The following is a 26292-nucleotide window of genomic DNA, read 5'->3' as shown; positions in this document are numbered from 1 at the left end:
AACCTGCAACCGTAGCGGTCACGCGGTTCCAGACTGAAGTGCCTAGAACCGCACGGCCACACCGGCCGGCTAAGGCAGAAGGGATAGATAACATTCCATCAGAATTTCTAAAATCATTGGGGGAAGTGGCAACAAAACGACTATTCACGTTGGTGTTTAGCCTATATGAGTCTGGCGATATACCATCTGACTTTCGGAAAAGCATCATCCACACAATTCCGAAGACGGCAAGTGCTGACAAGTGCGAGAATTATCGCACAATCAGCTTAACAGCTCATGCATCGAAGCTGCTTACAAGAATAATATACAGAAGAATGGAAAAGAAAATTGAGAATGCGCTAGGTGACGATCAGTTTGGCTTTAGGAAAAGTAAAGGGACGAGAGAGGCAATTCTGACGTTACGGCTAATAATGGGAGCAAGGCTAAAGAAAAATCAAGACACTTTCATAGGATTTGTCGACCTCGAAAAAGCGTTCGACAATATAAAATGGTGCAAGCTGTTCGAGATTCTGAAAAAAGTAGGGGTAAGCTATAGGGAGAGACGGATCATATACAATATGGCAACAACCAAGAGGGAATAATAAGAGTGGACGATCAAGAACGAAGTGCTCGTATTAAGAAGGGTGTTAGACAAGGCTGTAGCCTTTCGCCCCTACTCTTCAATCTGTACATCGAGTAAGCAATGATGGAAATAAAAGAAAGGTTCTGGAGTGGAATTAAAATACAAGGTGAAAGGATATCAATGATACGATTCGCTGATGACATTGCTATCCTGAGTGAAAGTGAAGAAGAATTAAATGATCTGCTGAACGGAATGAACAGTCTAATGAGTACACAGTATGGTTTGAGAGTAAATCGGAGAAAGACGAAGGTAATGAGAAGTTGTAGAAATGAGAACAGCGAGAAACTTAACATCAGGATTGATGGTCACGATCTCAATGAAGTTAAAGAATTCTGCTACCTAGGCAGTAAAATAACCAATGACGAACGGAGCAAGGAGGACATCAAAAGCAGACTCGCTATGGCAAAAAAGGCATTTCTGGCCAAGAGAAGTCTACTAATATCAAATACTGGCCTTAATTTGAGGAAGAAATTTCTGAGGATGTACGTCTGGAGTACAGCATTGTTTGGTAGTGAAACATGGACTGTGGTAAAACCGGAACAGAAGGGAATCGAAGCATTTGAGATGTGGTGCTATAGACGAATGTTGAAAATTAGGTGGACAAGGTAAGGAATGAGGAGGTTCTCCACAGAATCGGAGAGGAAAGGAATATGTGGAAAACACTGATAAGGAGGACAGGATGATAGGACATCTGCTAAGACATGAGGGAATGACTTCCATGTTACTAGAGGGAGCTGTAGAGGGCAAAAAACTGTAGAGGAAGACAGAGATTGGAATACGTCAAGCAAACAATTGAGGACCCAGGTTGCAAGTGCTACTCTGAGATGAAGAGGTTAGCACAGGACAGGAATTCGTGGCGAGCCGCATCAAACCAGTCAGTGGACTGATGACAAAAAAAAAAAAAAAAAAAAAAAAAAAGTGCACGGTCAGCACGGTCACTCTACAGCAGCAGCGGATATGGCGCAGCCGTGGACTCTGGAAGCTGAATGTGGCACTCCTTCAAGACCCGGAATTCATTCAGATTATCGCCAGCACATGGATATCCTTCGACTCTAGCAAGGTGGATGGAATGGGCAAAACCAGCGTTTCGGCGTGTGCTAACACAATATGGAAAAGACATCGCAGAGTGGCATCGTCACACATTGGTCTTTTATTACACAATGCTCCACGAACTCGCCGCCCAACCACCGTCACCAGAACGACAAATGGAAAGCCGCCGAATTGAAGGTAAAACATTGTCTCTTACATGGTTACGTTTAGAGGGGGTCGTCGTGCGGTCGCGAACTCAAGACCGACCGGAGGAAAAAACCCGTCTATGCATCACATCGTGCTCGACAGCCGCCGACGCCGACAATGGCTGATCAAGGACTTCATTTTGCCCGATGGTAGGGTGGTAATGACTCAGGCGGCGGTTGAAGAAGCCTTTGCAGATCACTGTCCCCGGTTTTACGAAGAGGTGACTACGGAAGAAGCGGACGATCACGACATACTGCAGCACATGTCGCACACCCTCGACGGTACGGCAGCGGAGTCACTGTTAGCTGGACTGACACGGGACGACATCGAGGACGTTCTTAACAAGGGAGCACTCAACAAGTCGTCCGGGCAAGACGGACTGCCGCTTGAGTTTGATCGGACTTTCCGCGATCTCATGATGCCCCAATGGATCACCACGTACCAAGAACTGATGACCCCCTGTTCGTACGTGCCACCTGGATTCGTGGAAGGTCTCCTCATACCGATACACAAGCCTTCCAGAGTTCGGAAGGTCGAGAACTACAGGTCAATTACAATACTAAACTCGGACTATAAAATCTTCGCCCGAATACTCGCCAACCGCATAAAGAAGGTTCTGCCACTACTCCTATCCATGGAGCAAACAACACAGGGTGGAGTGACCAACATGCTAACGGCAGCCAGCGAATGCAAAGATTTAATAGCTATCGTCACGTCCTGTCGCCTTCGAGCTGCTCTGAACTCCATTGATTTCGACCACACCTTCGACAGAGTTCAACACAAGTTCCTCCTGTCAGTTACGGTCCGTATGGACTTCCCGCCTGACTTTCTCGACATCTTTTCCTCGGAGCTGCATCCCGTGTGCTGGTGAATGGACGCATTACGGGTTCTTTGCCGATCTGACGGTCAGTTCGCCAAGGATGCCCACTCTCTATGATCCTTTACGCGATCGCACTAGAACCACTTGTCGGAGGGTTGAAAAACAGGCTCTCGGCCATGTCATTGAGGGATCACATCTTTCACTGCAGGATATATGCTGATGACCTATTACTTGTCCGATATGGTGTGGAGGTACGCTCGGTGATACAATGGATCAATCGATACGGATTGGCAGCGGGAAGCCTCATGAATGTGGCCAAGTGGGCAGCGATACCTCTTGAGAGAGGTCTACAGGAGGGCGCTTTAGCCCCACTCCCACTAGTCAACAAGATCCGGTTCTTGGGCATAGCATTCACACAGGACGTGCGCCTCACAGCTGCCATGAACTACGAGCGATTACTACAGGCGATACGATACGCACGGAGTTCGCCGGAACCTAATTCGACGGATCGACCTCCTACAGCGCGTGGAATACCTCACCCTTCACGTGGCGTCTAAGATGATCCACATGGCTCAGGTTCTACCAATATCAACAGCGATGGCACACAGACTGCGAGCAGCCTCTGGATATTGCCTTACCGCTGGACTCCTATTCAAAGTCCCTCCCTCCGCATGAAGGCGGTCTGGGGCTTATAAATGTACGAGCGAGAGCTACAGCATTATACTCGTGCAAAACGATGAAATTGTGGACCCATCAAGATGCTTCCCGTACGGGACGTCTGTTAGAGGAATTGCTGCCGGCGTCTCTTCTGCCACCTGTCACGATTGCTCACAGTACTCCCTCACTCTCGCACCTCTCGGAATTTATTCTTGAGTATAGTTACGTTAACCCAGGCCTTCTCAACACTCGCACTCCCAAGCCGAGAGACATTTATAGTTTGCTGCTAAGGTCCATCCCTCGCAATGTGATTGAGAGGAAAAACTCGACCACCCTGTGGCCTGCAGTGTGGAGAGCGGTCCAGAAGCCGTTCCTCGCCACGCGGGTGCGAGCCACGTGTCAGCAGGTTGTGAATGGGAATGTTGGAACACGACAAAGGCTGAGCGTACACCCCGATACCAACAGCTATGTGCGAACAATTTGCGCACTGTCTTCGATTACCCCCCCTCACAGTTGGGGAGTAACGGGCACAGGATGGCAGCCGTTATGGGGCTCCACACGCTGCGAAATGTTTATCAACTTGGAACATGGAAGCTGTACGCAGATGGGCAATGCACATGGAATAACGTGCAGGATTTAATTGAGTTTTTCTTTCTCTTGTTTCGAAGGTACTCTTGTTCTGTTATTGCTATGGATGTAAGCTCTAATTTTGTTTGTCGTAAAATAAAAAAAAAGTGGTCAGCGCGACAAAATGTCAATCCTAAGCGCAAAAAAAGGAAAAGGAACTGAGTTCGAGTCTCGGTCCAGCACACAGTTTTAATATGCCAGGAAGTTTCATACAAAAACTTGATTCGTATGAAGATTTTTACTAACGCTTGCAAGCAAATTAATTTCATTAATTAGGTTACAGGACCTTGACATATTAGGACAAAACTGTTGATTTAAATGAAATTACTTAAAACAATTACTGATAGTCGATCAACAGTTTATCAAATGTTTCAGTAAAATCGAGTAACAAAAGGAGACTTACAAGCAGTCGTTCTTCCCACGCACAATTCGTGAATGGAACAGGGAAGGGGGGATCAGATAGTGGTACAATAAGTACCCTCCGCCACACACCGTAAGGTGGCTCGCGGAGTATAGATGTAGATGTAGATGTAGATGTAATTCAGGTACTTGCTCTCAACTCTCCAGAAGTTGTTCATGGGAATATGAAATATGAAAATTTACAACAACCTTTATTCTCTTTCCAAAAATGAACAGATCTTGTGTGCCACTGGTTACTGTTGTTGAAAGATTTACTGCAAATTTTAATAAGAGAAGGAAGATAATACCTGAGAGATAGTAGTTACATAACAATATCTTCAAAGGTTCCGTCAAAATAGTTTTCAGATAGGTAGTTTTAAGCTTTTATTTAACGTGTTTGACTAAAATATAACACATAATTAAGGTTTACCTGAAAAGGTATTCACTAAAAGAGAACAAAAACAATTAAAACTTCTTGATATGAAACCACCATACGTCGGACAACGTGGTCTGGACGAACGGACCCGAAATTTCTCAGGGCAGGGCTGATTCGCTGATCATCACCCTTCCTTTCTATGTAACCAGTGGAAACACGTCCCAAAGCAAAAACATACAATGATTTCCTGATGATCAGACAAGCAGTTTTTAAGTAAAACGAGTAAAAACGTAAGCCATTGCGGCTGAAATAGTTGTGAAAAGCTGTTAAAAGATAATAACGTAACTGGCCAAGGCAACCATCCCGTACTTACGCTTTACACTGAAGAAGTTCTGCGGGTGACTGACATTTAGCTTCAAATCAAGTCACGGGACGGAAACGGTAAAAAATTGACCGTTGCGCGGAAGGGAAAACATAGGTAAAAGGAAGACGGTATCAGTTGGATGATTACCCTCTCCAATGTAAACACAAGCTTGGGCTGTAAGAATAACCCCCAAAATACATGCAACAAGATTTGCCCCGACAAGATGCATGAGCTTGTGGGCTCCAAATAATTAAAGAGAGCGACTTTGCGGTTTAGTGCACTACGTACTAGAAAAAACCAATACTTACAACGCCCTAAACTATGAAGCATAAAACACTAAAACAGTTTACAAAACTACAATAATTTAAAACAGACCATGAAATAACAACTCAGTAGCTTCCATTTAGTAATTATTATTATGTTTTGATATGAGAGACGAGCTCCTCAACATTGTATTGCCAGATGCAGGAACAGAGAGCAACGACAACAGAAGGCTGAACCGAATCCGATATACAAGCAGCAGGATACAAACACTCACAGGAAGCGAACCTGTCACAGTTATCACGTTCACTGCAGAGAGCAAGGTCGTTATGAATGCCACGCGGTTTCAGCACCGAAGCGACTAACTCGTATAAGTAGCTCACTGAGCGTGCACAGCCGCTGTGCAATGACAAACAGTGTAAAATTTGGAGCCGCCAGAAGATATGTTGATGACGATAACCCACCTCTCGCCTTCAGACCTGGTCGGCCAAAGGAATAATGTGTCTACTCCTATTAGCGATGCAGATCCCTCGCGTCCGAAAGATGCTTAGCCACATCAACTTGGATATCCATCGGCGGTAGAACAGACAGCCCCGAAGACCTGCAGTGTTTTTGCCAATTCAGATACTGCCTCTAACTGAAAAAGGGTCTCAATGGCACTCACTACAAACGTGCCACGCCCAATTCACGTCAAAGATTGTATTCCAAGAAAGTTGCCCGAACTATCTATGGCTCAGCGGTTCAGCCCGCCCGCTTTCCCCCAGAAACAGGGACGCCGACGAGCTGAGCAATGCTCACACAAGATAATTAATGCCGCCTCTCTTAACTTGGCTGTAGTTCACCCGGAACTCATTTCCATCTCTTTGTTACGGACCCTAAGCGCAACCAGGGCGGGTACCTCCAATACCTTATTCGGCCGTACAAAGCGGGGCGACAGTTTCGAGCGCTTTACTTGCAAAATCCCTGCCCCTAAAATTACTCACACGGACTAAATATTCGACCTGAATGTTCCCCAGGCGTCGGCCATTATTGTACCACACCGCTTCCCTTTGATGGAGCTCTACGCTGGTTATCCGTGATTAACTGAGGAGTAATATCATAGGTCAACAAATTATGCGTGAGTTACATATAAGGTGGAGTTAAGGGAATAGAATACGTGAGAGAAGCAGCGTAGCTCGGTGTACCTCATTTCTGGGGCTATTAAAGGGTAGATTCAGCCATGGTAGGGAAACTTCCCTATTAGTTTGAGCCTCAGAGACGGAAACAATCAGAGAGGACTTAAGTTACAACTAATCCGCTCCGAGAACAAAGGTTGCGGGTAATAAGGCGTTGTGGTGACGTGTTTAACACATGATCGGAAACAAAACTTCCGAAAGTCCTTCAAAGAGAAACAGCTCGCCGGTCGGTCGTTTGACGGTGCGTTCGGCACGGGCCCGCCCGTTGTCGGCGCGCCGTAAGGCACGGAAGCTCGCACTGGGGCGTATCGCTTCCAGTCGGGCGTGCCGCGGCAGTCCTCACAGGGGAAGTAATGCGTCTCTCATAGCCTCTCCTTCCCAAGTGGCTCTTTCCGCCTTCCCGTGGTGCCAGACGTTAAGCTCGGCATTCTGCCTTGCGACAAAAGGAAGAGCTGCGACCCAACCCGATGCGAAAGCGAAGGGTGTGTGGCACAGGGGGAGCTGTGTCGAGGGACCGAACACCAGTCCCTTCTGTTCGCAGGGCGCAGACCAGCACGTGCTCTGCATGCCGGCGATCTCGTTTGTCGGCGTGGGATTGCGGCGCGAGTCGGCAAGGGCGCTTCGTCACGCCCCTGGGTAACCGGGGGGTGTTTTGCCAAACCCAGGAGGTGCTGACATCGCTTGGGCCACGTTAGATGGGTCCAGACCGCCGAACGTCTGGGGGACCGGCCCGTCACGTGAGTAGGAGTGGGTCCTTGGCCGAGAGGTGGAAACTCGGGCAAGTAGGCGGCGAAGGGCGAGAGGTGCATCCGCCTCTCCGGAGTGCGGGGTGCAGTTGCCGAGGAGCGTCGCGTGAAATCGTCGATGACGGGGACACCGAGGGGGATCAGTGCACTGGCGACGGTGCGTTGTTGAACCCGGCAGCTCAGAAGTGCCCTTGACCCCCCCCCCCCGGCCCCATGCCAGAGGAGCCGGTCCGGGGCAAGAGACGGGCTCCCACCTTTTTTATCACTCCTTGTAATCATGGCTACAAACGAAACGAGTGATTCGTGTGCGCCTCAACGGGCTTCCGCTGCGCCTGATCCCTCTCCCCAGGACGAGCAGGGACAGGCAGAGAATGAAAGTTATGCAGAGATATTCTAGAATCATGACGCTCATGGAGCAACAAATAAAAAATGGCAAGATAAGCCAAGCTGGACTTGCCATCACCAAAAATGAGCTGGCAGCATGGGCCATTGCCCACGCTAAACTCGAAGGTAGAGTGGAAGAGCTTGAAAAGGAGAATGATAGATTAAGGAGGCAACCGCCAAAAAAGACGTGGGCAGCCGTGGCCGCGCAAGCGCCCACTAAGCGCCCACAAAGCACGACTAGACACACTATCGACAAACTGACCAAAAGAACAGATACAGCTGTCTTCCTCAGGACACTGCCTGGGCAGGACACAAGCGTCAAGAAAATTCAGGAACTATTTACAAAAAATATAGACCCCTTAAAGACAAAATTAGAATTAAAACGGTTAAACCGAGTAGAAATTCTGTTATCGTCGAAGTTGCCTCCGAGGAAGATAAAAACAAATTGTTGAATAACCAAAAACTGAACTCGGTGGTAAAATGTGAACCACCGAGAAAAAGAAATCCTCTCGTCATACTATATGACGTCCCCACAATCAGGACGAATGAAGAACTCCTAGAGACAATTAGAAAACAAAACTTCGATGATATAAATGAAGAAGAATTTAAGACCTGCTTTAAGCTAAAATTTAAGACTGGCCCACGGGGTCGTGATGTTGTTCATCACGTCACCGAGGTGTCAGCGCCAATGTGGAAAAACATAACAACAATGGGCAGACTATATGTTGGCTTTCACGCCATAAATACAAGAGATTATGTCGTGGTACCTCGTTGCCACAACTGTGGTGACTTGGATCACATCTTAAGGCTGTGTACCAGGGAGCCGGCGTGCGCTAGGTGCGGGGAAAACGGTCACAGCCGAAAAGACTGCAAGGCGGCGGCAGTTTGTATACCATGCAAGAATCGAGGAAAGAAGTCTTGCGGAGCCACAGGCAGGAATTGCCCGACATACAGAATGTTGGAGCAGAGATTAATCTCCAGAACTGACTATGGTTGAGCCCGGCATACCGAACAGGATGCCAAAGCGAAAGTCCCCGAGCAAAAGGAGGAGGGATGCTATGAGGGCAAACAGATTTAAGGATTTTTTGAGGTCGCTTTCGGGCGCCACTAAAATCGAAACAAAAGACAAAGCCATACAGACTGAATTTCCAACAATGGACATTGGCATACAAACCAGTCTCCCTCTCACGGCTGAAACTCTCTCCTCTGGAAGCCGGGGAACAAAGCCAGAACTACACCAACAACAGCAAGGGCATCCTGTGGCTGTGGCAACGCCTAAAGACAATCATACAAATAAACAACCCATTCAAGAAAATACAGTGACCAGCTCAAGCACGAGCCCCACAGTACAAAGCTCACCAATAGTCAGACTGCCACCGGTCGATCCGGTTAGGGTGTACCCCAACTTGGAGTACACCATGCAACTATCCAGACTAGAGCAGCCGGCTACCCTGACCACTGCCTTACGTCATGTGGTCCGTGTAGGATATGAAGACGGCAGGAAGATAACCTTCTCGGTTATGGAGGCTGTTGACAGAATCCAGCTAAAATCAGTGAATCTCCCCACTGACTTCGGAGCCTTGCGAGATCTGCTTAAGAAAGTGTTCGAAAGACGAGATGAGAAATTTGATCTTGACGACATTTACGCACAATCAGTAATAGCACATGGACGAATTGCTTACGACTGGAGTAAGACCTGGCCACATGACCGAATACATACGTACTTCCCCTAATGACAAAAATAACTATTGGACAGCTCAACATAACAGCAGACTCGTGATGCAGGAGCTCCGAAGGGACGTGGAGCAGAGGAGACTAGATGTACTCTGTCTACAGGAGCCATACTCCCTGGCTGGAAAAATAGCTTTTGCTGCCGCGAGCTGGCAAATAGTCAGCAGAGGGGATGACCCGAAGGCGGCGATTATAATCATAAATAAACTCCTGAGAGTCACCACACTCTCACAGTTCACAACTAGCCACTGTAACGTCGTGGAGCTCCAAGCCCCCATGGGAACCATAATTTTCATAAATATGTATTTTCAGTATGGGGATAACATAGAACACTACATAGGCCACCTAGCGAGAGTTACCACGGCGTTGCAGGGAAGAAAAGTTGTAATAACAGCTGACATTAATGCCAAATCCCCCCTGTGGTACAGTAGCACAAGAGATGCTAACGGTGAAAAAGTCGAGGAACTTATAATGGCATCACAACTTGTGGTGGCAAACAGGCCTGGCAATCCTCCTACCTACGCTGCAGGAGGAGGACAGGGCACAAATATTGATACCACCCTTGTAACTCCAAATACAGCTAACATTATTCAAAACTGGAGAGTCACAGAGAATGCCACCACAAGCGACCACAATTTGATATCTTTTACTTTGGGGGAAAGAGAGTGCCTCTGGGCCACGGGGTGGGAGGTGCAACTAAATTACAGAAGAGCTGACTGGGAACGCCTAGCGAGGGAGTGTGACATTCCTCCATCACCCGGTGACATGCATCTGGACAAGGACGTAGACCAGAGAGCAGAGGAACTGGTGAATGCAGTGACAAGAGCGGTGAAGGTAGCCGTACCTACAAGGAGGAAGGCCATGGCGGCCTCTCCGTCACCATGGTCTGCTGAACTAGGAGAACTGCGTCAATCTGTCAGAAGGCTGAGGAGGCACTACCAGTGCAGTGTCGTCTGGCAGGAAAGACAAAGGTGGCAGATGCTATATAGAGAGGAAAAGCGGAAGTTCCAAAAGGAACTGCGCGAAGTTAGGATGAGAAGCTGGGAAAACTTTGTGCTCAACCAGCTAGTCACGGACCCATGGGGGCTTCCGTATAAGTTGGTGAGGGAAAAAATCCGCTCTCCTCTGGAGCTATCAACAGTCAGGTGCGGGGACAGGACGACGGAGTCCTGGGAAGAGACTGTGGGGGTCCTCCTCCGGTCCCTGTTGCCTGACGACAGTGCGGATGGGAAGACAGAGGGGCAGAAGCAACTCAGAGATGAAACCAAGAAGTATACGTTAATGAGACGGCTGTCTACCCCTTCTCAGAGGAGGAGGTGGTAACCCACATAACATCATTGAAAAAAGGAAAAGCACCTGGGCCAGAAGGCATTGTGGCGGAGGTGGTGCAGTTTCTGGCGCCTCAGCTGACTGCGCCACTAACACATCTATACAACGAATGCCTCAGACAGAGAAAATTCCCAAAGAGATGGAAAATGCCAAATGTAGTAATTATAAAGAAAGGACCAGACAAGGACCCAGCAGAAGTGAAATCTTACAGGCCGATTTGCCTGCTGGATGTATTTGGCAAAATACTGGAGAAATTGTTGGCTGACAGATTGACAGCACACCGAGTGTTGTGCGGGGTGAGCGACAGGCAGTTCGGGTTCAGGCCGGGGCTTTCGGCATCTGATGCAATCGCCCTGGCGGCCGAGGTCTGTGGCTCGACCCCGCACAAATACGTAGTTGGCATCATGGTTGATATCAGTGGCGCCTTCGACAACCTGTGGTGGCCTTCGCTCTTCTCCTGCTTGCGGGAGAAAGAGTGTCCAGGGCCGCTATACGGTTGCCTGAGGAGCTATTGCTAGGATCGGGAGGTCTGGTTATCATCATCTAGCGAAAGAGTTGGAAAGATAATTACCAAAGGATGTCCCCAAGGTTCCATCTTAGGACCCCTCTTCTGGGACATCCATATGGAGCCTTTATTAGATAGATTACAACAAAGTGATGAGGTGCTAGAGGTGATTTCCTACGCGGATGACCTCCTCCTGTTGGTTGGTGGCCGTAGCCGCGAAGACATTGAACCGAAAATAGAGACAGTGGTGCCACACGACTAAAATGACGATATCGTCCAGTAAATTCACCTACCTATTACTAAAAGGACATCTTATTAGAAATCCGACTGTCAGAATAGATGGTTCACCAGTTCTCCGACGACGTGAGACACGCTACTTGGGAGTTATCAATGATGAGAGGTGGAGTTTCGGAAAACACATTGATACTATCACCCAGAGAGCCCTTCAGATATTAAATAACCTCATTTCAATAGGCCATAAAAGATTCCATCTTCCTCCACACCTAATTAGACACTATCACAACAGTATCCTAACCTCAGTTGTGGGCTATGGCTCGGGACTCTGGGCGCACAGGCTCACGAGGGTTGTGTCCGCCATGGCAGTGAGAAGGGTCCAGAGAAGCATGGTATTAAGAGCTGTGGGAACCTATAGAACATCTCCAGGGGGGGCCCTATTAGTCATAATGGGGCTCTGCCCTCTGGACATAAAGATAAGAGAACAGGCGGCTTGGTATTGGGTCAAGAAGGGAAATTATGAGAAGATTGCGGATATTATGGGTATTAGGGTGGGGGATAAAAGAGAGATAAGGAAAAGAGGGGAGGAGCTCTGGCAGGAGACTTGGGAGGTAGAAGAGGCTGGACGAAGAACCTTCCAGTCTTTACCTGATGTGAGGGAACGACTTGGACTGAAGTACTTTGAGCCTACAAGAGGTCTGATCCACTTTCTCACTGGCCATGGACCCTACCCGACTTATTTATGTCGATTTGGGAAGAGGGCAACACCAGCGTGCGACACCCGAGCATGTAGTTTACGAATGTCCCCTCTTCAATGATATCGCAAACACACTACGAGACAGACTACCCAACCGAGACACATACCAACTACACAGACGAGAGGAAACCTTTCAGACTTTAAACACCTTGGCAAACGAGGTATCTCGAAAAGTTCTATTTGACTACTTAGGCGAGATACACTAAATAATGACAATAACCACCGATTGCGTCCAAAAGCCCTATTCCCATGCCGCCTGTGCGTGGGCTGGCCGACTACATCTAAGTTGGAATCCGCCACGTGCAGGACTAGGGGGAGTAGGGAACAACCACCGATTGTGACACACACCAAATATGACGTAGGTTAAGTTAGCTTGTAGGACTTAGTTGTAGGAAATTAAGATAGGGACTGCAGCGAATTTAACATCGAGGCCTGCCCAGTGCCAGGGGCATGCTCTTCGGGGTTAGCTCGAAGAGAAAGGCATATGAAAGTAGGTTTATATCCTCACTCGCACACATGTGACGCTGCAGATTACGTACATAAATTAAATTAGTTATAGGAATTAGGTATAAACAGTATATGTAGATAATAGATGCCCATTGTTATACTAATAAGTGTAGCTCACATACTAAAACTAAACTAGCTGCAAAATTTATATAAATGTATAACTGTTAGGACCCACTAATGAATTAAGGAAGTGAGTTGATTTGTATAATTATAATGGTTTAATAATAAAGATTAAAAAAAAAAAACAAAAGAAACAGGGCACATTGTCGCTGACAGTGACCTTCGGAAGACCGAATCTAAAGAAAATCTTATTCATTTGTCTAATACGTTGTTCGACAGTAATATTACCACTGGGGAACAACCAGCTGAATCGCGTAAAACTCTCAGCCAACACTAACATATAGCGCTGCCCAGCTTAGGTCCGCAGAAGAAGGCCAATGTAATCAATGAAAAGACACTCCAAGGGATCTCCAACCGAGTGGATTGAAGCAACCCATTATGCCCATCGGAATTCGGCTTACCCATCTTGGATTCCCGTCGCTGACTAAACATTTCCATAACATCACGATGCAGGGTGGGCCTGGTTAGAGACTCACATGGACCACATTACAGTCTCACTGATTTTGTGAATGGTGTCATATAGCTCCAGATCACCCGCACAAGAGAACAATGACAGTATTTGAAAACAGGTGGAACGGGCACTGTAGGTATAGAGATTTTAAGCTCTTCATCTGGGCACCTGTGACAGTACAGAATGCCCTCTGTAATTCGTACGCGCAAACTTGCTGGCCGGCTCTCAACTGGTCCCTAGTGACACCCAACTTGGGATCCTCCCCTTGTTGTAGAGCGATGTCGTCAAACAGTGCCGAAACCTCGGTAAGCACTGAATTAATAAGATCTTCTACCATCTCGGCATCGTAAGGAATAGAATACTCTCCCTCTTCGAACACTCTGCTCAAGGTATCTGCTACAACATTATCGCAACTCCTTAATGTGGCCCATGTTCAAGCTGAAGGCGGAAATTCGGACAGCCCAAATTGCAATACACCCACTTTTCCGCGGGCGAACCAGAACTGCTGACCGCTGTGACCGAGTGGTTCTATCCGCTTCAATCCAGAGCCGCGCTGCTGCTACCGTCGCAGGTTCGAATCCTGCCTCGGGCATGGATGTGTGTGATGTCATTAGTTTAGTTAGGTTGAAGTAGTTATGTCCACTTATATAGCTGCGCGTGACCTTAACCTTTGACCCCGCGCTGATAAGGGACTTAGCGCGGAGAGAGCAAGTTGGGAGTGATATCCCGTACGCGTGCTGTAGTCGTACTAGCAGCACGCGTCCCGCTGAGCGTTACTCTAGGGGACTGATGACCTCAGATGTTAAGTCTCATACTGCTTAGAGCCATTTGAACCATTTTTTTGAGCCAGAACCCAAATAAGAGCCTGGTTGTCCATCTCTGGTGTTCGACGTAGTATTTAAATTTCTGTAGCACGAAAGGATAGCCAGCGCTTCCCAATGTATTTATCAGCTGGAGACAGGTACCTAGGGGCGTAGGCTAAGAGCTTCCGCTCGCCACCTTGCTCCTGAAGCAATACCGCAACACCCCTTACTTAGAGGCTTCGGTTTGGGCAATGAAGTGTTGATTGAAGTCAGGAACTACCAGAACAGGGGCATTACTCACAGCGATCTTAAGCGCATCAAACGCAGCCTGCTGGCTGTCAGTCCAGACGATGGGCTCGCCCTTACTATGCAAAAGGGTTTAACGGAGCGGCTAGCTCAACATACTTCGAAACGAAGTTTCGGAAGAAGTTAGTCATTCCGACGAAACAGAATACTGTTTCTTAGTGTTAGGAGGGCTTAAACTATAAACAGCTAGGGTCCTAGAGTGATCAGTCCTGACCCCCTTGGCCGGGAAAAGCTATCTCACGACGAGCTAAGGTGATTTTAGACAGTTTGATATTATTTAGGCTTGCCTTAGACTCTCCGAGGCAACGGCCTTGCCGCAGTGGATACACCGGTTCCCGTCAGATCACCGAAGTTAAGCGATGTCGGGCGTGGCTGGCACTTGGATGGGTCACCATCCGGGCCGCCATGTGCTGTTGCCATTCTTCGGGTTGCACTCATCCTCGTGATGCTAATTGAGGAGCTACTCGACCGAATAGTAGCGGCTCCGGTCAAAGAAAACCATCGTAACGACCGGGAGAGCGGTGTGCTGACCACACGCCCCTCCTATCCGCATCCTCATCTGAGGATGACACGGCGGTCGGCTGGTCCCGATGGGCCACTTGTGGCCTGATGACGGAGTGCTTTTTTAGACTCTCCGAAACCAGTCGCACGTTTTAACTACTCGGAGAAGGTAGCACTGTAAATGACAACAGTTGAACTTCAGACCTCCGAGAACGGAAACGAGTGACCTAGAAAGTATTGCTTCCTCAGCAGAACGACCCAAGGTTAAATTCACATGAGGTCCAGTCATTGCAAAAGGCAGTGGCAGCCGTGGATTGTTCGGCAAGAGGAATCCGGCAATATGCCCGGTTAAAAATGAAAACGGAAAAATAGTCGGCCCTAGAAAACCATGAAAAGCTCCCTTGTAGGTCAGGAAGAGGAACAGACTCCAATACTACATTCTGTTTGAGGACACGATAGTCCACTAATGGTCTGAAAACCACCTCCTCCCTATTATCCTTAGGCACCAGAAATCAACCACCTACGGCATGGTGGACGACCTTATAAACAACCCCCTGAGCGAGCATTTTATCTACCAACTCACGCAACATGCTGGGTGCAGAGATACGGTGGGGTGGTTGCCTGACTGAAAGCTGGTCGCAAACTACAATGCAGTATGCAGTACGATTAGTGACACCTTGTTTATCTGTCAAAACTTCCGTGAATTCATGCAATATCTGAACGAGAGCCTAGCCTGATCAGGAGGTAAGTGCACAAAGTCGAACTCCGCCCCACTAAAAGAATTTCCCATGGGCATAATCAAAAACGAACCCTTTCTCGTTAAGACATCCGTGACACAAAGCGTACATCAACTGAAAATCAGTTTCCATGACATCCGAAAACGTTAACTTGTTCTTGTAAGGTAACACTGAACCGCGAAAATTTAACCAACCACTGTTGAGTATCGATAGCAAGGTATTTTGTCCTATACAACACATTCAAGAGGACGCTAGGTATTGTCTATATCGCCACTTCTGGGTCCCAAAGAAACGGTTCCATTTTCGATAACCACCGGATACAGCAATTCATTAAGCACCTGATCACTCTCCAACTAATTGCAAACTAATTTGAAAATTTACTACTCTGTTATGTAGTTGTTCAGCCTCGGGTTGATCGGCGAACCTGTGACTACTGAAGCCAAGTCTTCAACTCACGCAATCAGTGTGTAATTTTTCACCTGCATGCGGTATAGCTGAGCGTACGACGGGGCAATAAAATGAAGAAATTTCAATCTCTGCTCTTTCCCCGAAAGGAAAACCACGCATTGCTCGATGGCTGAGCTCATCTGACAAATACGCTCCTCCGTTACCTGCACTGGAACCCCCATAGTTGCGATAAGACGTGCAGACAGCTCTGCGATATAACCATCCTCCGCCAGTCCTCAGATTTTATCCTCGTGGACTATCTCAACTCGTCCTTGCGAAGGCAGACCACAACCACCGTGACTCGTGGCTCCATAAGAGACCAATGCAATTAAAACCCAGAGCCAAAAATAGCAGGTAGTGCCTAGCCAGACGGAATACAAATATTAAGGTGTATTCAATCCTTCAACTTCCAAAAACGCTCTAGCTACTAGAATGGTACGCACTATTGGCGTAAGATTACCTGGGAGTGGATTGAGCGAGCCAAAAACGGGTTGAACATCATTCGTATGAAGATTTGTATTAATACTTGACACCAAATGTATTTTTTAAATTAGGTCAACAGAACCTTGACATATTACAGCAATGTTGTTAATTTAAATAAAACAGCTTAAAACAATTACTGATGATAGATCAACAGTTTATCAACTAAATCTAAACTAAACTAAACTCCGTCAAAACAGGCCTTGGAAGGCCCAATGGTACCGACCGGCCGCTATGTCATCCTCAGCCAACAGGCGTCACTGGATGCGGATATGGCGGGGCATGTGGTCAGCACACCGCTCTCCCGGCCGTATCTCAGTTTACGAGACCGGAGCCGCTACTTCTCAGTCAAGTAGCTCCTCAGTTTGCCACACAAGGACCGAGTGCACAACGTTTGCCAACAGCTCTAAAAAAAAAAAAAAAAGGCGGACAGGATGGTCACCCATTCAAGTGCTAGCCCAGCCCAACAGTGCTTAATTTCGGTGATCTGACGGGAACCGGTGTTACCACTGCGGCAAGGCCGTTGGCTATGCATTATATCAGTGAGCTCAAATAACGAAAGTTTAACTCAGATACTTGCTCTCAACTCTCTAAATGTCATTCATGGGAACAATATTAATGAAAATTTAAATTTATAACAAATGTTATTCGTATTCCAAAATTCTAGAAATCTTATGTGCCAGTGGTTACTATTACAGAAATAGTTACAGCATGTTTTAATAATAGAAGCAAGATAATATGTCAGCAATTGAAGTTATTTAACAATCTACGTTCTGAGGAAAAAAAAAAAAAAAAAAAAAGCAGTCTTCAGATAGATAGTCCACAAACATGTCTCGAGCGTGTTTCATTAAAATTCAACAAATAATTAAAGTTTACCTAAAAATGGGTTCATTAAAAGGCGGCACATGTAAATAAAGCTCCTTCATATGAAGCCAACACACGTTGTGCAATGCGGTCTGGTCGAATGAATAGAGAAGTAATTTTTAAGTGAAACGAGTAAGAATGTAAGTAGTCATACTAGCATTGCGGATAGAACAGTTGTGGAAAGTTGCTCAAAGGTCACATGGTAACTGGAGAAGGCGCTCAACCCCCACCCCCCCCCCCCCCACCCTCCCCCAGACACTTACACCTTATAGTGAAGAAGTTCAGTGGCCAACCGACATTCGGCTTCAAATCACGCCACGAGGCGGAAACGGTGAAAAGTACATCATCGCGCGAGACGGGAAACATAGGTGGAAGGAAGACGAGAACAGTTGGCTGATTAAGGTCACCTACGTACGTAAAAAAAAGGCGAGGGTTGGAAGTATAACCCACCAAAACACATGCAACAAGGTTTGCCCCAAGATGGAGGAGAAGCGTTCGTGCTCCAAACAACCGAATAAAAATGACTTGGCGATTTAGAAAATGCTTTGAACGTCCTAACTAACGATGTATTAAACATTAAAGAAATTTACAAACCCGCAATAATTTGAAACACACCATCACATAACAGCTCTATGATAATTACCAAATGGGAGTTATTTTGTTCTGATACTAGCGATACTCTGCTCAAATCGCCTGCCCAGTCGCAGAACAGCGAACTACAACAGCAGATGGCTGAACCGAATCCGTGATAGAAGCAGCAGAGCAACAACACACACAGGAAGCGAACCTGTCACAATTATCGCGTTCACGACGGAGAGCATGATAAGTCTTTACGAATTCAAAACAGAGACATGTAAAGAGGCAGAATACGACGCTGAGCACTGCAACGTCTATTTAAGACAACACGTGTCTGACGCAGTAGTTAGATCTGTTACTACTGCTACAATGCTAGGTTATCAAGATGTAAGTGAATCTGAACATGGCGCTACCGTCGGCACTCGAGCGATCTTGCAAGAACGGGGACGACGACTACTGAACAGAGTCGTTTAACGTGACAGAAGTGCAACCATTCCGCAAATTGCAGCAGATTCCAATGGTGGGCTTCAACAAGTGTCAGCGTGCGAACCATTCAACGAAACATCATGGATGTGGGCTTTCGAAGCTGAAGGCCCACTCCTGTAGCCTTGATCGGCGTACGATACAGGCCTCGCCTGGGACAGTCAACACCGACATTGGTCTATTGGTGACTGGAAACATGTTGCCTCGTTACAGATTGTATCGAGCGGGTATGGGAACAACCTCATGAATCCATGGAACCTGCATGTCAGCAGAGGACTGTTAAAACTGGCGGAGATCAGTAATGGTGTGGGGCTTGTGCAGTTGGAGTGATATGGGACCGCTGGTATATTTAGATACGACCCTTAAAGGTGACACGTGCATAAGCATCCTTTCGTGTCCATCGTGCATTCGGATAAACTTGGGCAATTCCAGCAGGACAATGCGACACCCCACAGGTCCAGAATTGCTACACAGTGGCCACAGAAACTCTGGTTTGAGCTTAAAAACTTCAGCTGACTACCAAACTCCCGAGACACGAACAATATTGAGCATATCTGGGAACTTTGCAACGTGCTGTTCAGAAGAGATTTCCAGCCCCTCGTACTCTAACGGATTTATGGACAGCAGTTCAGAATTCTTGGTGTCAATGTCCCTTCAGCACCACTTCCGAAATCAGTGGAGTCCATGCGACGTCGTGTTGAGGCACGTCTGCGCGCTAATAGGGGCCGTACACGATATAGGCATTGTACCAGTTTCCTTGGCTTTTCAGTGCAGTTACAATTTGAAGAGAAATGCTGTAAAGTAAGAGCCATCAACCTCCTTTCGGTGTGATCATGATAGCATGAACAGAGAAAGACGGGGGGAGGAGATGGACAGATAGATCAGGGAAACGAAGAGATGGGCACAGATAAGGGGGTGGTGGAAACACAGAGAGGAGGAGGTGGAAAATGAAAAGAAAGAGTAGGACATGGATAGAGCCTAGATTAGGGATAGAAAGGCAGAAGAAGTGATGAATAAACAGAGGGGAGGAGGAAATGGCCGGAGGAAGAGAAGAGGAGAAAATAGGCTGAGAAAGGGGTGAGGAGGAGATGCAGAAGTAGATGAGGGGAGTAGGAGTTGGGACATGAGGGGATGGGAGAGATAGACAAGGAAAGGGGGAGAACGAATTAGTAGACGTGGGAACATATGGATGGAGGGGGAAGGAGCAAGTATACAGAGGGAGTAGAAGATGAATGGCAGAGATAGGGGGTGGAGGACGGAGAGTGTGGCAGGAGGCGATGGGCAGAAACTGGAAGGTGGACAGAGGAGGGTGAAGGAGGCGATGATCAGAAGGAGAAGGAATGAGGAGATTGACTAATAGCAGAATGAAATAAATGCATACCTGGACAACGTCGAGTACTCGGATGGTCTCCTGTATAAAAATGGAGAATTACGAAAGACAGTTCGTCCTCTTTGTCTATGTAATCCATGGCACCGTAAACTAAGGCACTAAGGCTAACATCTAGTTACCTGACTTCCAGAAAGCATTTGATATTCGCACAGTTGTTGAGGAAAAAAGGAAAAAGGAAATAGAATTAGAACTCAAGAAGCCCATCAAAACACATAATTTTGGAGTGCTCCAACTGAGTGTTGCAGGGCAAGTACGGTTTACAGTGCAAATGGTTCAAATGGCTGTGAGCACTATGGGACTTAACTTCTGAGGTCATAAGTCCCCTAGAACTTAGAACTACTTAAACCTAACCAACCTAAGGACATCACACACATCCATGCCCGAGGCAGGATTCGAACCTGCGACCGTAGCAGTCGCGCGGTTCCGGACTGCGCGCCTAGCCCGTTTACAGTATTTATAAATATTAATGATGTGGTGGATAAAGCTGGAAGCCCTGTGAGACTATTCATGGATGACGTTGTTGTCCATAAGAAGGCTGCATCGCCAGATGACTGTAGCAACATGTGGTAAGAGTGGAGAGGTTTGGTGATTGATGCAAGGACTGGCTGTGAACCCTGAATGTAAATACGAGTAAATGTAAGGAACTGCGCATAAGTAGGTGAAGATTTTGGATTATACTGTTGGCGACAAATGTCAGTAAACACTTTCTCCGAGTATTTAACAGCAACCATTCAGCAGATGCCAAACTGAGATTCATCGGGAGAATCAAATGGTTCATATGGCTCTGAGCACTATCGGACTTAACATCTGAGGTCACCAGTCCCCTAGAATCTAACTAACCTAAGGGCATCACACAAACCCTGCCCGAGGCAGGATTCGAACCTGAGACCGTAGCGGTCGCGTCGGGAGGATCATTGGGAGATACTTTCGATGGATTCTTGAATACTGCTCATCAATCTGCTACCATTATCAGCTTGGATTAATAGAAGAGGCAGACAAGATACACCTAATAGCGGCGTGTTTTGACGGGACGCGCTTACTCAGCACGAGAGAATTGTAGAAATACTCAAATTCTAGTGATAGTCACCACAAAAGAGGCGCTGCAGATCATGGAGAGATTTTATATTGCGACCAGTTGAGTACCTGGCATTACCTGGGTATGTATTTCGTGGTATCGTCCACTAATCGCAGTGGCACATTACGGTTAGCAATGCGAATCGATGCCACAGACATTAGTAAGAGCTCACTGCAATCTGCAATGTGCTCCTGAAGACCACTTACCCCCCCCCCCCCCCCCCCCCAACCTACCAGCACAGCACAGCGCCTCACGCTGAGGTCAACATTGCGTCGAGCTAGCAAGGGCTGTGCCCAATTCCAGACCTCATCTACTACGTCATTGTCTACGACCAACATGAGAACTAAAGATTCTGATGGAATTTATTAATTATTACTTTATAAAGTATTAAAAGTTGTACCTCAAGAGAACTGTTTTGTTTATTAATGTATATTATGTAAGTGATGCTTTGAAAGTCCATGACAGTTATCTTTATCCAGTACTTCTGTGGCAAAGAAGTGCATCAAAGTACATTAAATGTTTTATCCATTATGTAATGAAGTGAACTAATATTTCATGTGTTCTAGTGTGATTGTCCACCTCACGGAGCAGTGAAAGAACGCCCAATGGTGGCCAGTCGGAAGTAGTTTCGCCTGTTCATAATATGTTTCTTCAAATTCTCTTAGTACATCTCCTCCTTCTCCCTCCTGCTATCCATCTCCTCCACCCTCATCTCTTCCCATCTCCTCCTCTTCCTTTCCCCTGTCCATTTCCCCCTCCCTTCATTCTATCTATCTCCTTCTCCCTCATATCTGAGTCCATGTCTTCTTTGCCCCTGTGTGTTGGTCCATCTCTGCCTCACACTTTCTCTCTTCGTGGTATTATTCTCAGCCCAGTAAGAGATTTCTGGTAGTAAATAATATCTGTGTCAAGTTTGGCTGAAATTGATCGAGAGTTTTAGGAGGAGTTTCTTACCCCCAGCTTTGCTCGCATAACCATTTCCACCCTGAACACCTTTCTTTTTTAAAAATAGTGGGTAAAGTTGGATTCCCTGTATACTTGGGCACGGTAGACACTGGGAAAAATAATAAAAAAACTCTTCCATAAAAAATGTTGCGGGAAAACAACTAGCACAATCGTGAGGGTCAGGTTTTACTTCACCAAAATTATTCTCTGACTTCCTGCTATTTGTTTGATATTATAAAGTACCTGAGGAACAGTTATGAATAAAAAATTATTCTTTCATTTCTTTTATTTATTAGTTATTATAAAACATGTTACATAGATTGCAAATCATATTCTGCGGAAAATAATTAATAATATTTTTTTTATTTATTTTGTAACACAAAAGCATGGTTCAGACTGCTACACTTTTCGTGAAATAATTTGAAAGAATCCTTTCCTTTTGCAAGACGTAAGTACTGATTGCATTTTAAGCACTTTGTCTTTGTTCTGGAACAGCAGCGCTCATACATATTTTAGTAAGAAAATGGGAATGATACGCGAAATAGGTAACTCAGATCGCACCTCTTTGTCACTGACCTCAACAGCACTGTGATTAACGTTTGGTGGAGGAAACTTCTGAACAAAATTTGATCTCCGAAAAAGCAGTGGTTTGACACCTTCTGTGACAGTGTGTGAACTCCTGCGCTCTTCAGGAACTTCTTCGGCACTCAAATCCTCATCAGACGAGTCGTCTGCCTGCTGATATTTGAAGGGGAAGGATCAAACTCGTCGTCTTCATCTGACGAAATGCCACTCAAATCCGAATCCTCTAATAGAGAACGGATATGATTATCTGATAAACCTGCATACAATAACGGGAATGTGCATAAAAACTTTCCCATTGAAAACTGTATGAAAAGCAGTAATATAGGGAGGCCAATGACACAATCAACAACACCCACTCGAGGATGATGTTACACAGTCAACACCTAACCCGCACAATCGTGCTAGTACAAATTTGACGCACAATTACTGTGCAAAGATATGAAGTTACTAATAATTTTCAATATCACAACGTTGTACACACTATTACAAATAACCAGATCCAGCAAATCGCCGAAACAATTCAATTTAACTTAATTATGAGCAACTAACCAAGCGCCGGCATAATGCTCACTTCTCCATCAACTTAAACAACATGTGCTGCAGTCTGTTGGCGCCGAATGGCAACATAAACATGAGAAACGCGTAGCGCACAACCTACACGATCGTTGCAGGTCGGTTGGAAGCAAGGCAAGAGATTCAGTTTGTTGTAAAAAAATAAAAACCGAACCCGCACGATCGTGTGGGTTCGGGTGGAAACGGATAAGCACATCACTTATAATTCACATGTACAGGATGATTGTGAATAAATGTTGTTGTTTCAAAAATAAATAATAAACCGATTTTTCACTTTTCACGCGCAAACATGATAGCATAAACAGTAGCAACTGTTTAAGTTCTTGATGCGCTACCCGGTCCACACTTGTCGTGTTTATTGCACAGTGTCCGTTTCCAAGATGGCGTCGCAACAGGAAAAGCCTTTCTGCATACTAGGAGGTTTGCAGATCTGTGCTTACAGTGCAGCGTGCGTCCCATGTACGGTTTAGAAAAGATTCACAGCACAAGAATAATACAGCTACCCAGTACCGACAGCTTGTGGAAACCATAACAGTCTTGGTTGACGATGACCTCGTGCGTCTGACGCAAAGATCGAAAGAGAGCACGAGGCGTTTTACCGAAGTCCTCTAAAGCCACTTTATAAAACAAGTAGGAAATTGTGCAAAATATTACAGTGTGGAAGATGATACGTAAACGGGTATGTTTTAAACTGTACAAAGTGGGATTAGTGCAGGCTTTTACACTAATACACAAAGTGGAAAGCGTAACTTCAGTTAAGCTCTGCAGTTAAAAGTGGTGTGGAGGACGCATAAACGCACAGCTTATGCAACGAAACCACTTTCCACGTAAGTGGCGAGGTGAGCACACAGCGTCCGTATTTGAGGCAACGAGCAACCGTATACGTTAATAGAGCACCAGCGTGGCAGCCCAAACGTGAACGTTTACTGCGCTGCGTCTCGCCAGACAGTGCACGGCCAGATTACTTCAAACAACAAAGAGCGACGTGTAAGCCATTTCGAGGCATGATGCAAACCTGTTTGTTATCTCACTTGAACACCTGTTGAGATGACTACTACACTTTGCAACTGAAAGGTGCTCCGCCCCATTTTCGCAGGAATGTACGAAGGATTCTTAATCGCGTTTTTCAGCAATGCTGGAATGGACGCGCAGCAACAGCAGATAGCAACCTTCTATCCTGCAAACTTCTTTCGTCAACAGTAACACCCTGCGAGTTGTTTGTGTGGTGCTTTGCGAATGACCGAGTTTGCGTATTGCTAATGCCAATGTCCCATGAGGAAGGGAGTATACGATTAAAGCTTGTACTGCAAACCGTCATGGAGGACTTGCTACACCGAGTATGGGAAGAATTTTATTACTTTTATTTTGAACGACGGTGATCAATGCACCAACAAAAAGTTGGATTGTTGACGCTGCTTAAGCTGCAATGTTTGTCGATATGAAGTAATAAATATATTTGTTATTAATTTTTAAAACCCACATTCATCTACAAAAACGCTGCATTTAACATATTTCACATATATCACTAGATAACAAATTTAAACTCTTTTTTTCTACATCTGGTTTGCAAATTAGTGGATTTACCTGATTTTCGGGTGCTGAATACACTGGCAAAATCAGTTTTTTTCTATGCCGTCACATTTCCTAGACACACAGTAGAATAAAAAATGGTAACAGCGAAAATTGATACAATTAAGTCAAACAAAAATAAACATTCAGAACGTTTGAAATCGATACTACCTTGTATGTATGTAACTGCATGACGCCAATAAAAGGTCCAAATTAGTTCAGAAGATATTTTCGCCCTTAGTAGTCTTTGGATTTTGAAAAATGCTACGACGGAGCTCTTCTTTCGTTTGCCGTTTCATCGCTCTCCGTAACAAGACCCCTAGCAGTAGTCACACATTATGGAAGGGTACCAGAGGCCTTGGTAATGGAATACCATGGTAAGGATGTCTTGGTGGAAGCGTTCACCATACTCATCGCTTACGGCTCCCAAATTCTCCGGGAAGAAATCAAGGTGAGAATGTAAAGAGCGAATAAGCGACATTCTACACTCCATGTTCTTATAGTTGTCCAGGAGATCATTCACAGTGGTAACATAGTTTTTGTCTTTTCTGTTATTCAAAAAGACCTTCACAATTGTTTTAAAAGAAGACCAAGCAGCTAATTGGATATCTGTGAATTTGGTATCAAAGGTTGTATGTTTCAGCAATTTTCTTATTTGTGGCCCAACAAATATACCCCCTTTCAGTTCTGCCTCACTTAATTTGGGAAACTTTTCTTATAAGTGATTGAAGACCTCACCTTCTTTATCCAGAGATTTTACAAAGTTCTTGATAAGGCCCAACTTGATAAGAAGGAGAGGCAAGATTATTTTATCGGGCTCAACCAACTGGGTTTCCAGGAACATACGATTTCCTTGTAGTTCATTCCTTGATTGTATAGTGGTACTTGGTGTCACGGCTGTTCCAAAGGCACAAAAAGCAGCAGTATTTCGTGAATCCAGCCTGTAAACCTGTAAGGAGTGCAACAACTTTTAAATCACAGCAAAGCTGCCATTCATGAACCCTATATTTCATTGCCTCTAGCAGCAAAGCCATTGTTTCATAAGTTTCTTTCATGGCTCCTACGTAATTCAAATGTGCCGATGGAAATGCATCGTTACTACAATAATAAATAATTATTGTCAGTGCCATAATTTAATATTCTGTAAAAACCTGTATCTGAGACAATACCTACGGAAAAATGTAATGAAAATTTCCATCCTTCGTTATCTATGATTCTTCTAGAATAATCGTCCTTCTTGTTCGAACCAGCAACCGATGTCTTGTAGCACTGAGGTCTGTAAGAAACTATATATGTTTTTAAGTAATATTTGAAAATTAAAGTTTCTGTGTCACTGAAACCAATACGTGTGTTTGAACTTTTATTCTAATACGATTCACGTCCTATATAAATGTTAAGTTTTCTGTTCAGCTACAATGGAGCGCAGCCATTAACACTATTGATTTACAGCACGGTTTATTCGTAAAATGCTGAATAATAAATGATTAACATTGAGAAATAATTTTAAATGTTAATGCATATAGTAAAGTACAGGAATGATTTAATATATATTATTTATTAATATTAAAAAATGCCTGAACCGGATTCGATAAGTGATTGTCTTACGTTAGCCGCCATCTTAGCGAGAAATTGTATCGGCAGTCTTAAACTGAATTTT

General features: G+C 45.6%; 1 pseudogene; it reads left to right on the top strand.

The window, feature by feature from the left end:
- The first annotated feature begins 14711 nt into the window (after positions 1-14711).
- Positions 14712-14829, top strand: LOC124724591 (annotated as a pseudogene).
- Positions 14830-26292: the final 11463 nt, after the last annotated feature.

This window comes from Schistocerca piceifrons, chromosome 1 (assembly GCF_021461385.2).
Source record: "Schistocerca piceifrons isolate TAMUIC-IGC-003096 chromosome 1, iqSchPice1.1, whole genome shotgun sequence".
Taxonomy (NCBI): domain Eukaryota; kingdom Metazoa; phylum Arthropoda; class Insecta; order Orthoptera; family Acrididae; genus Schistocerca; species Schistocerca piceifrons.
Note: the sequence above shows the minus strand (reverse complement) of the source record. Positions and strands in the feature narration are given on the sequence as shown.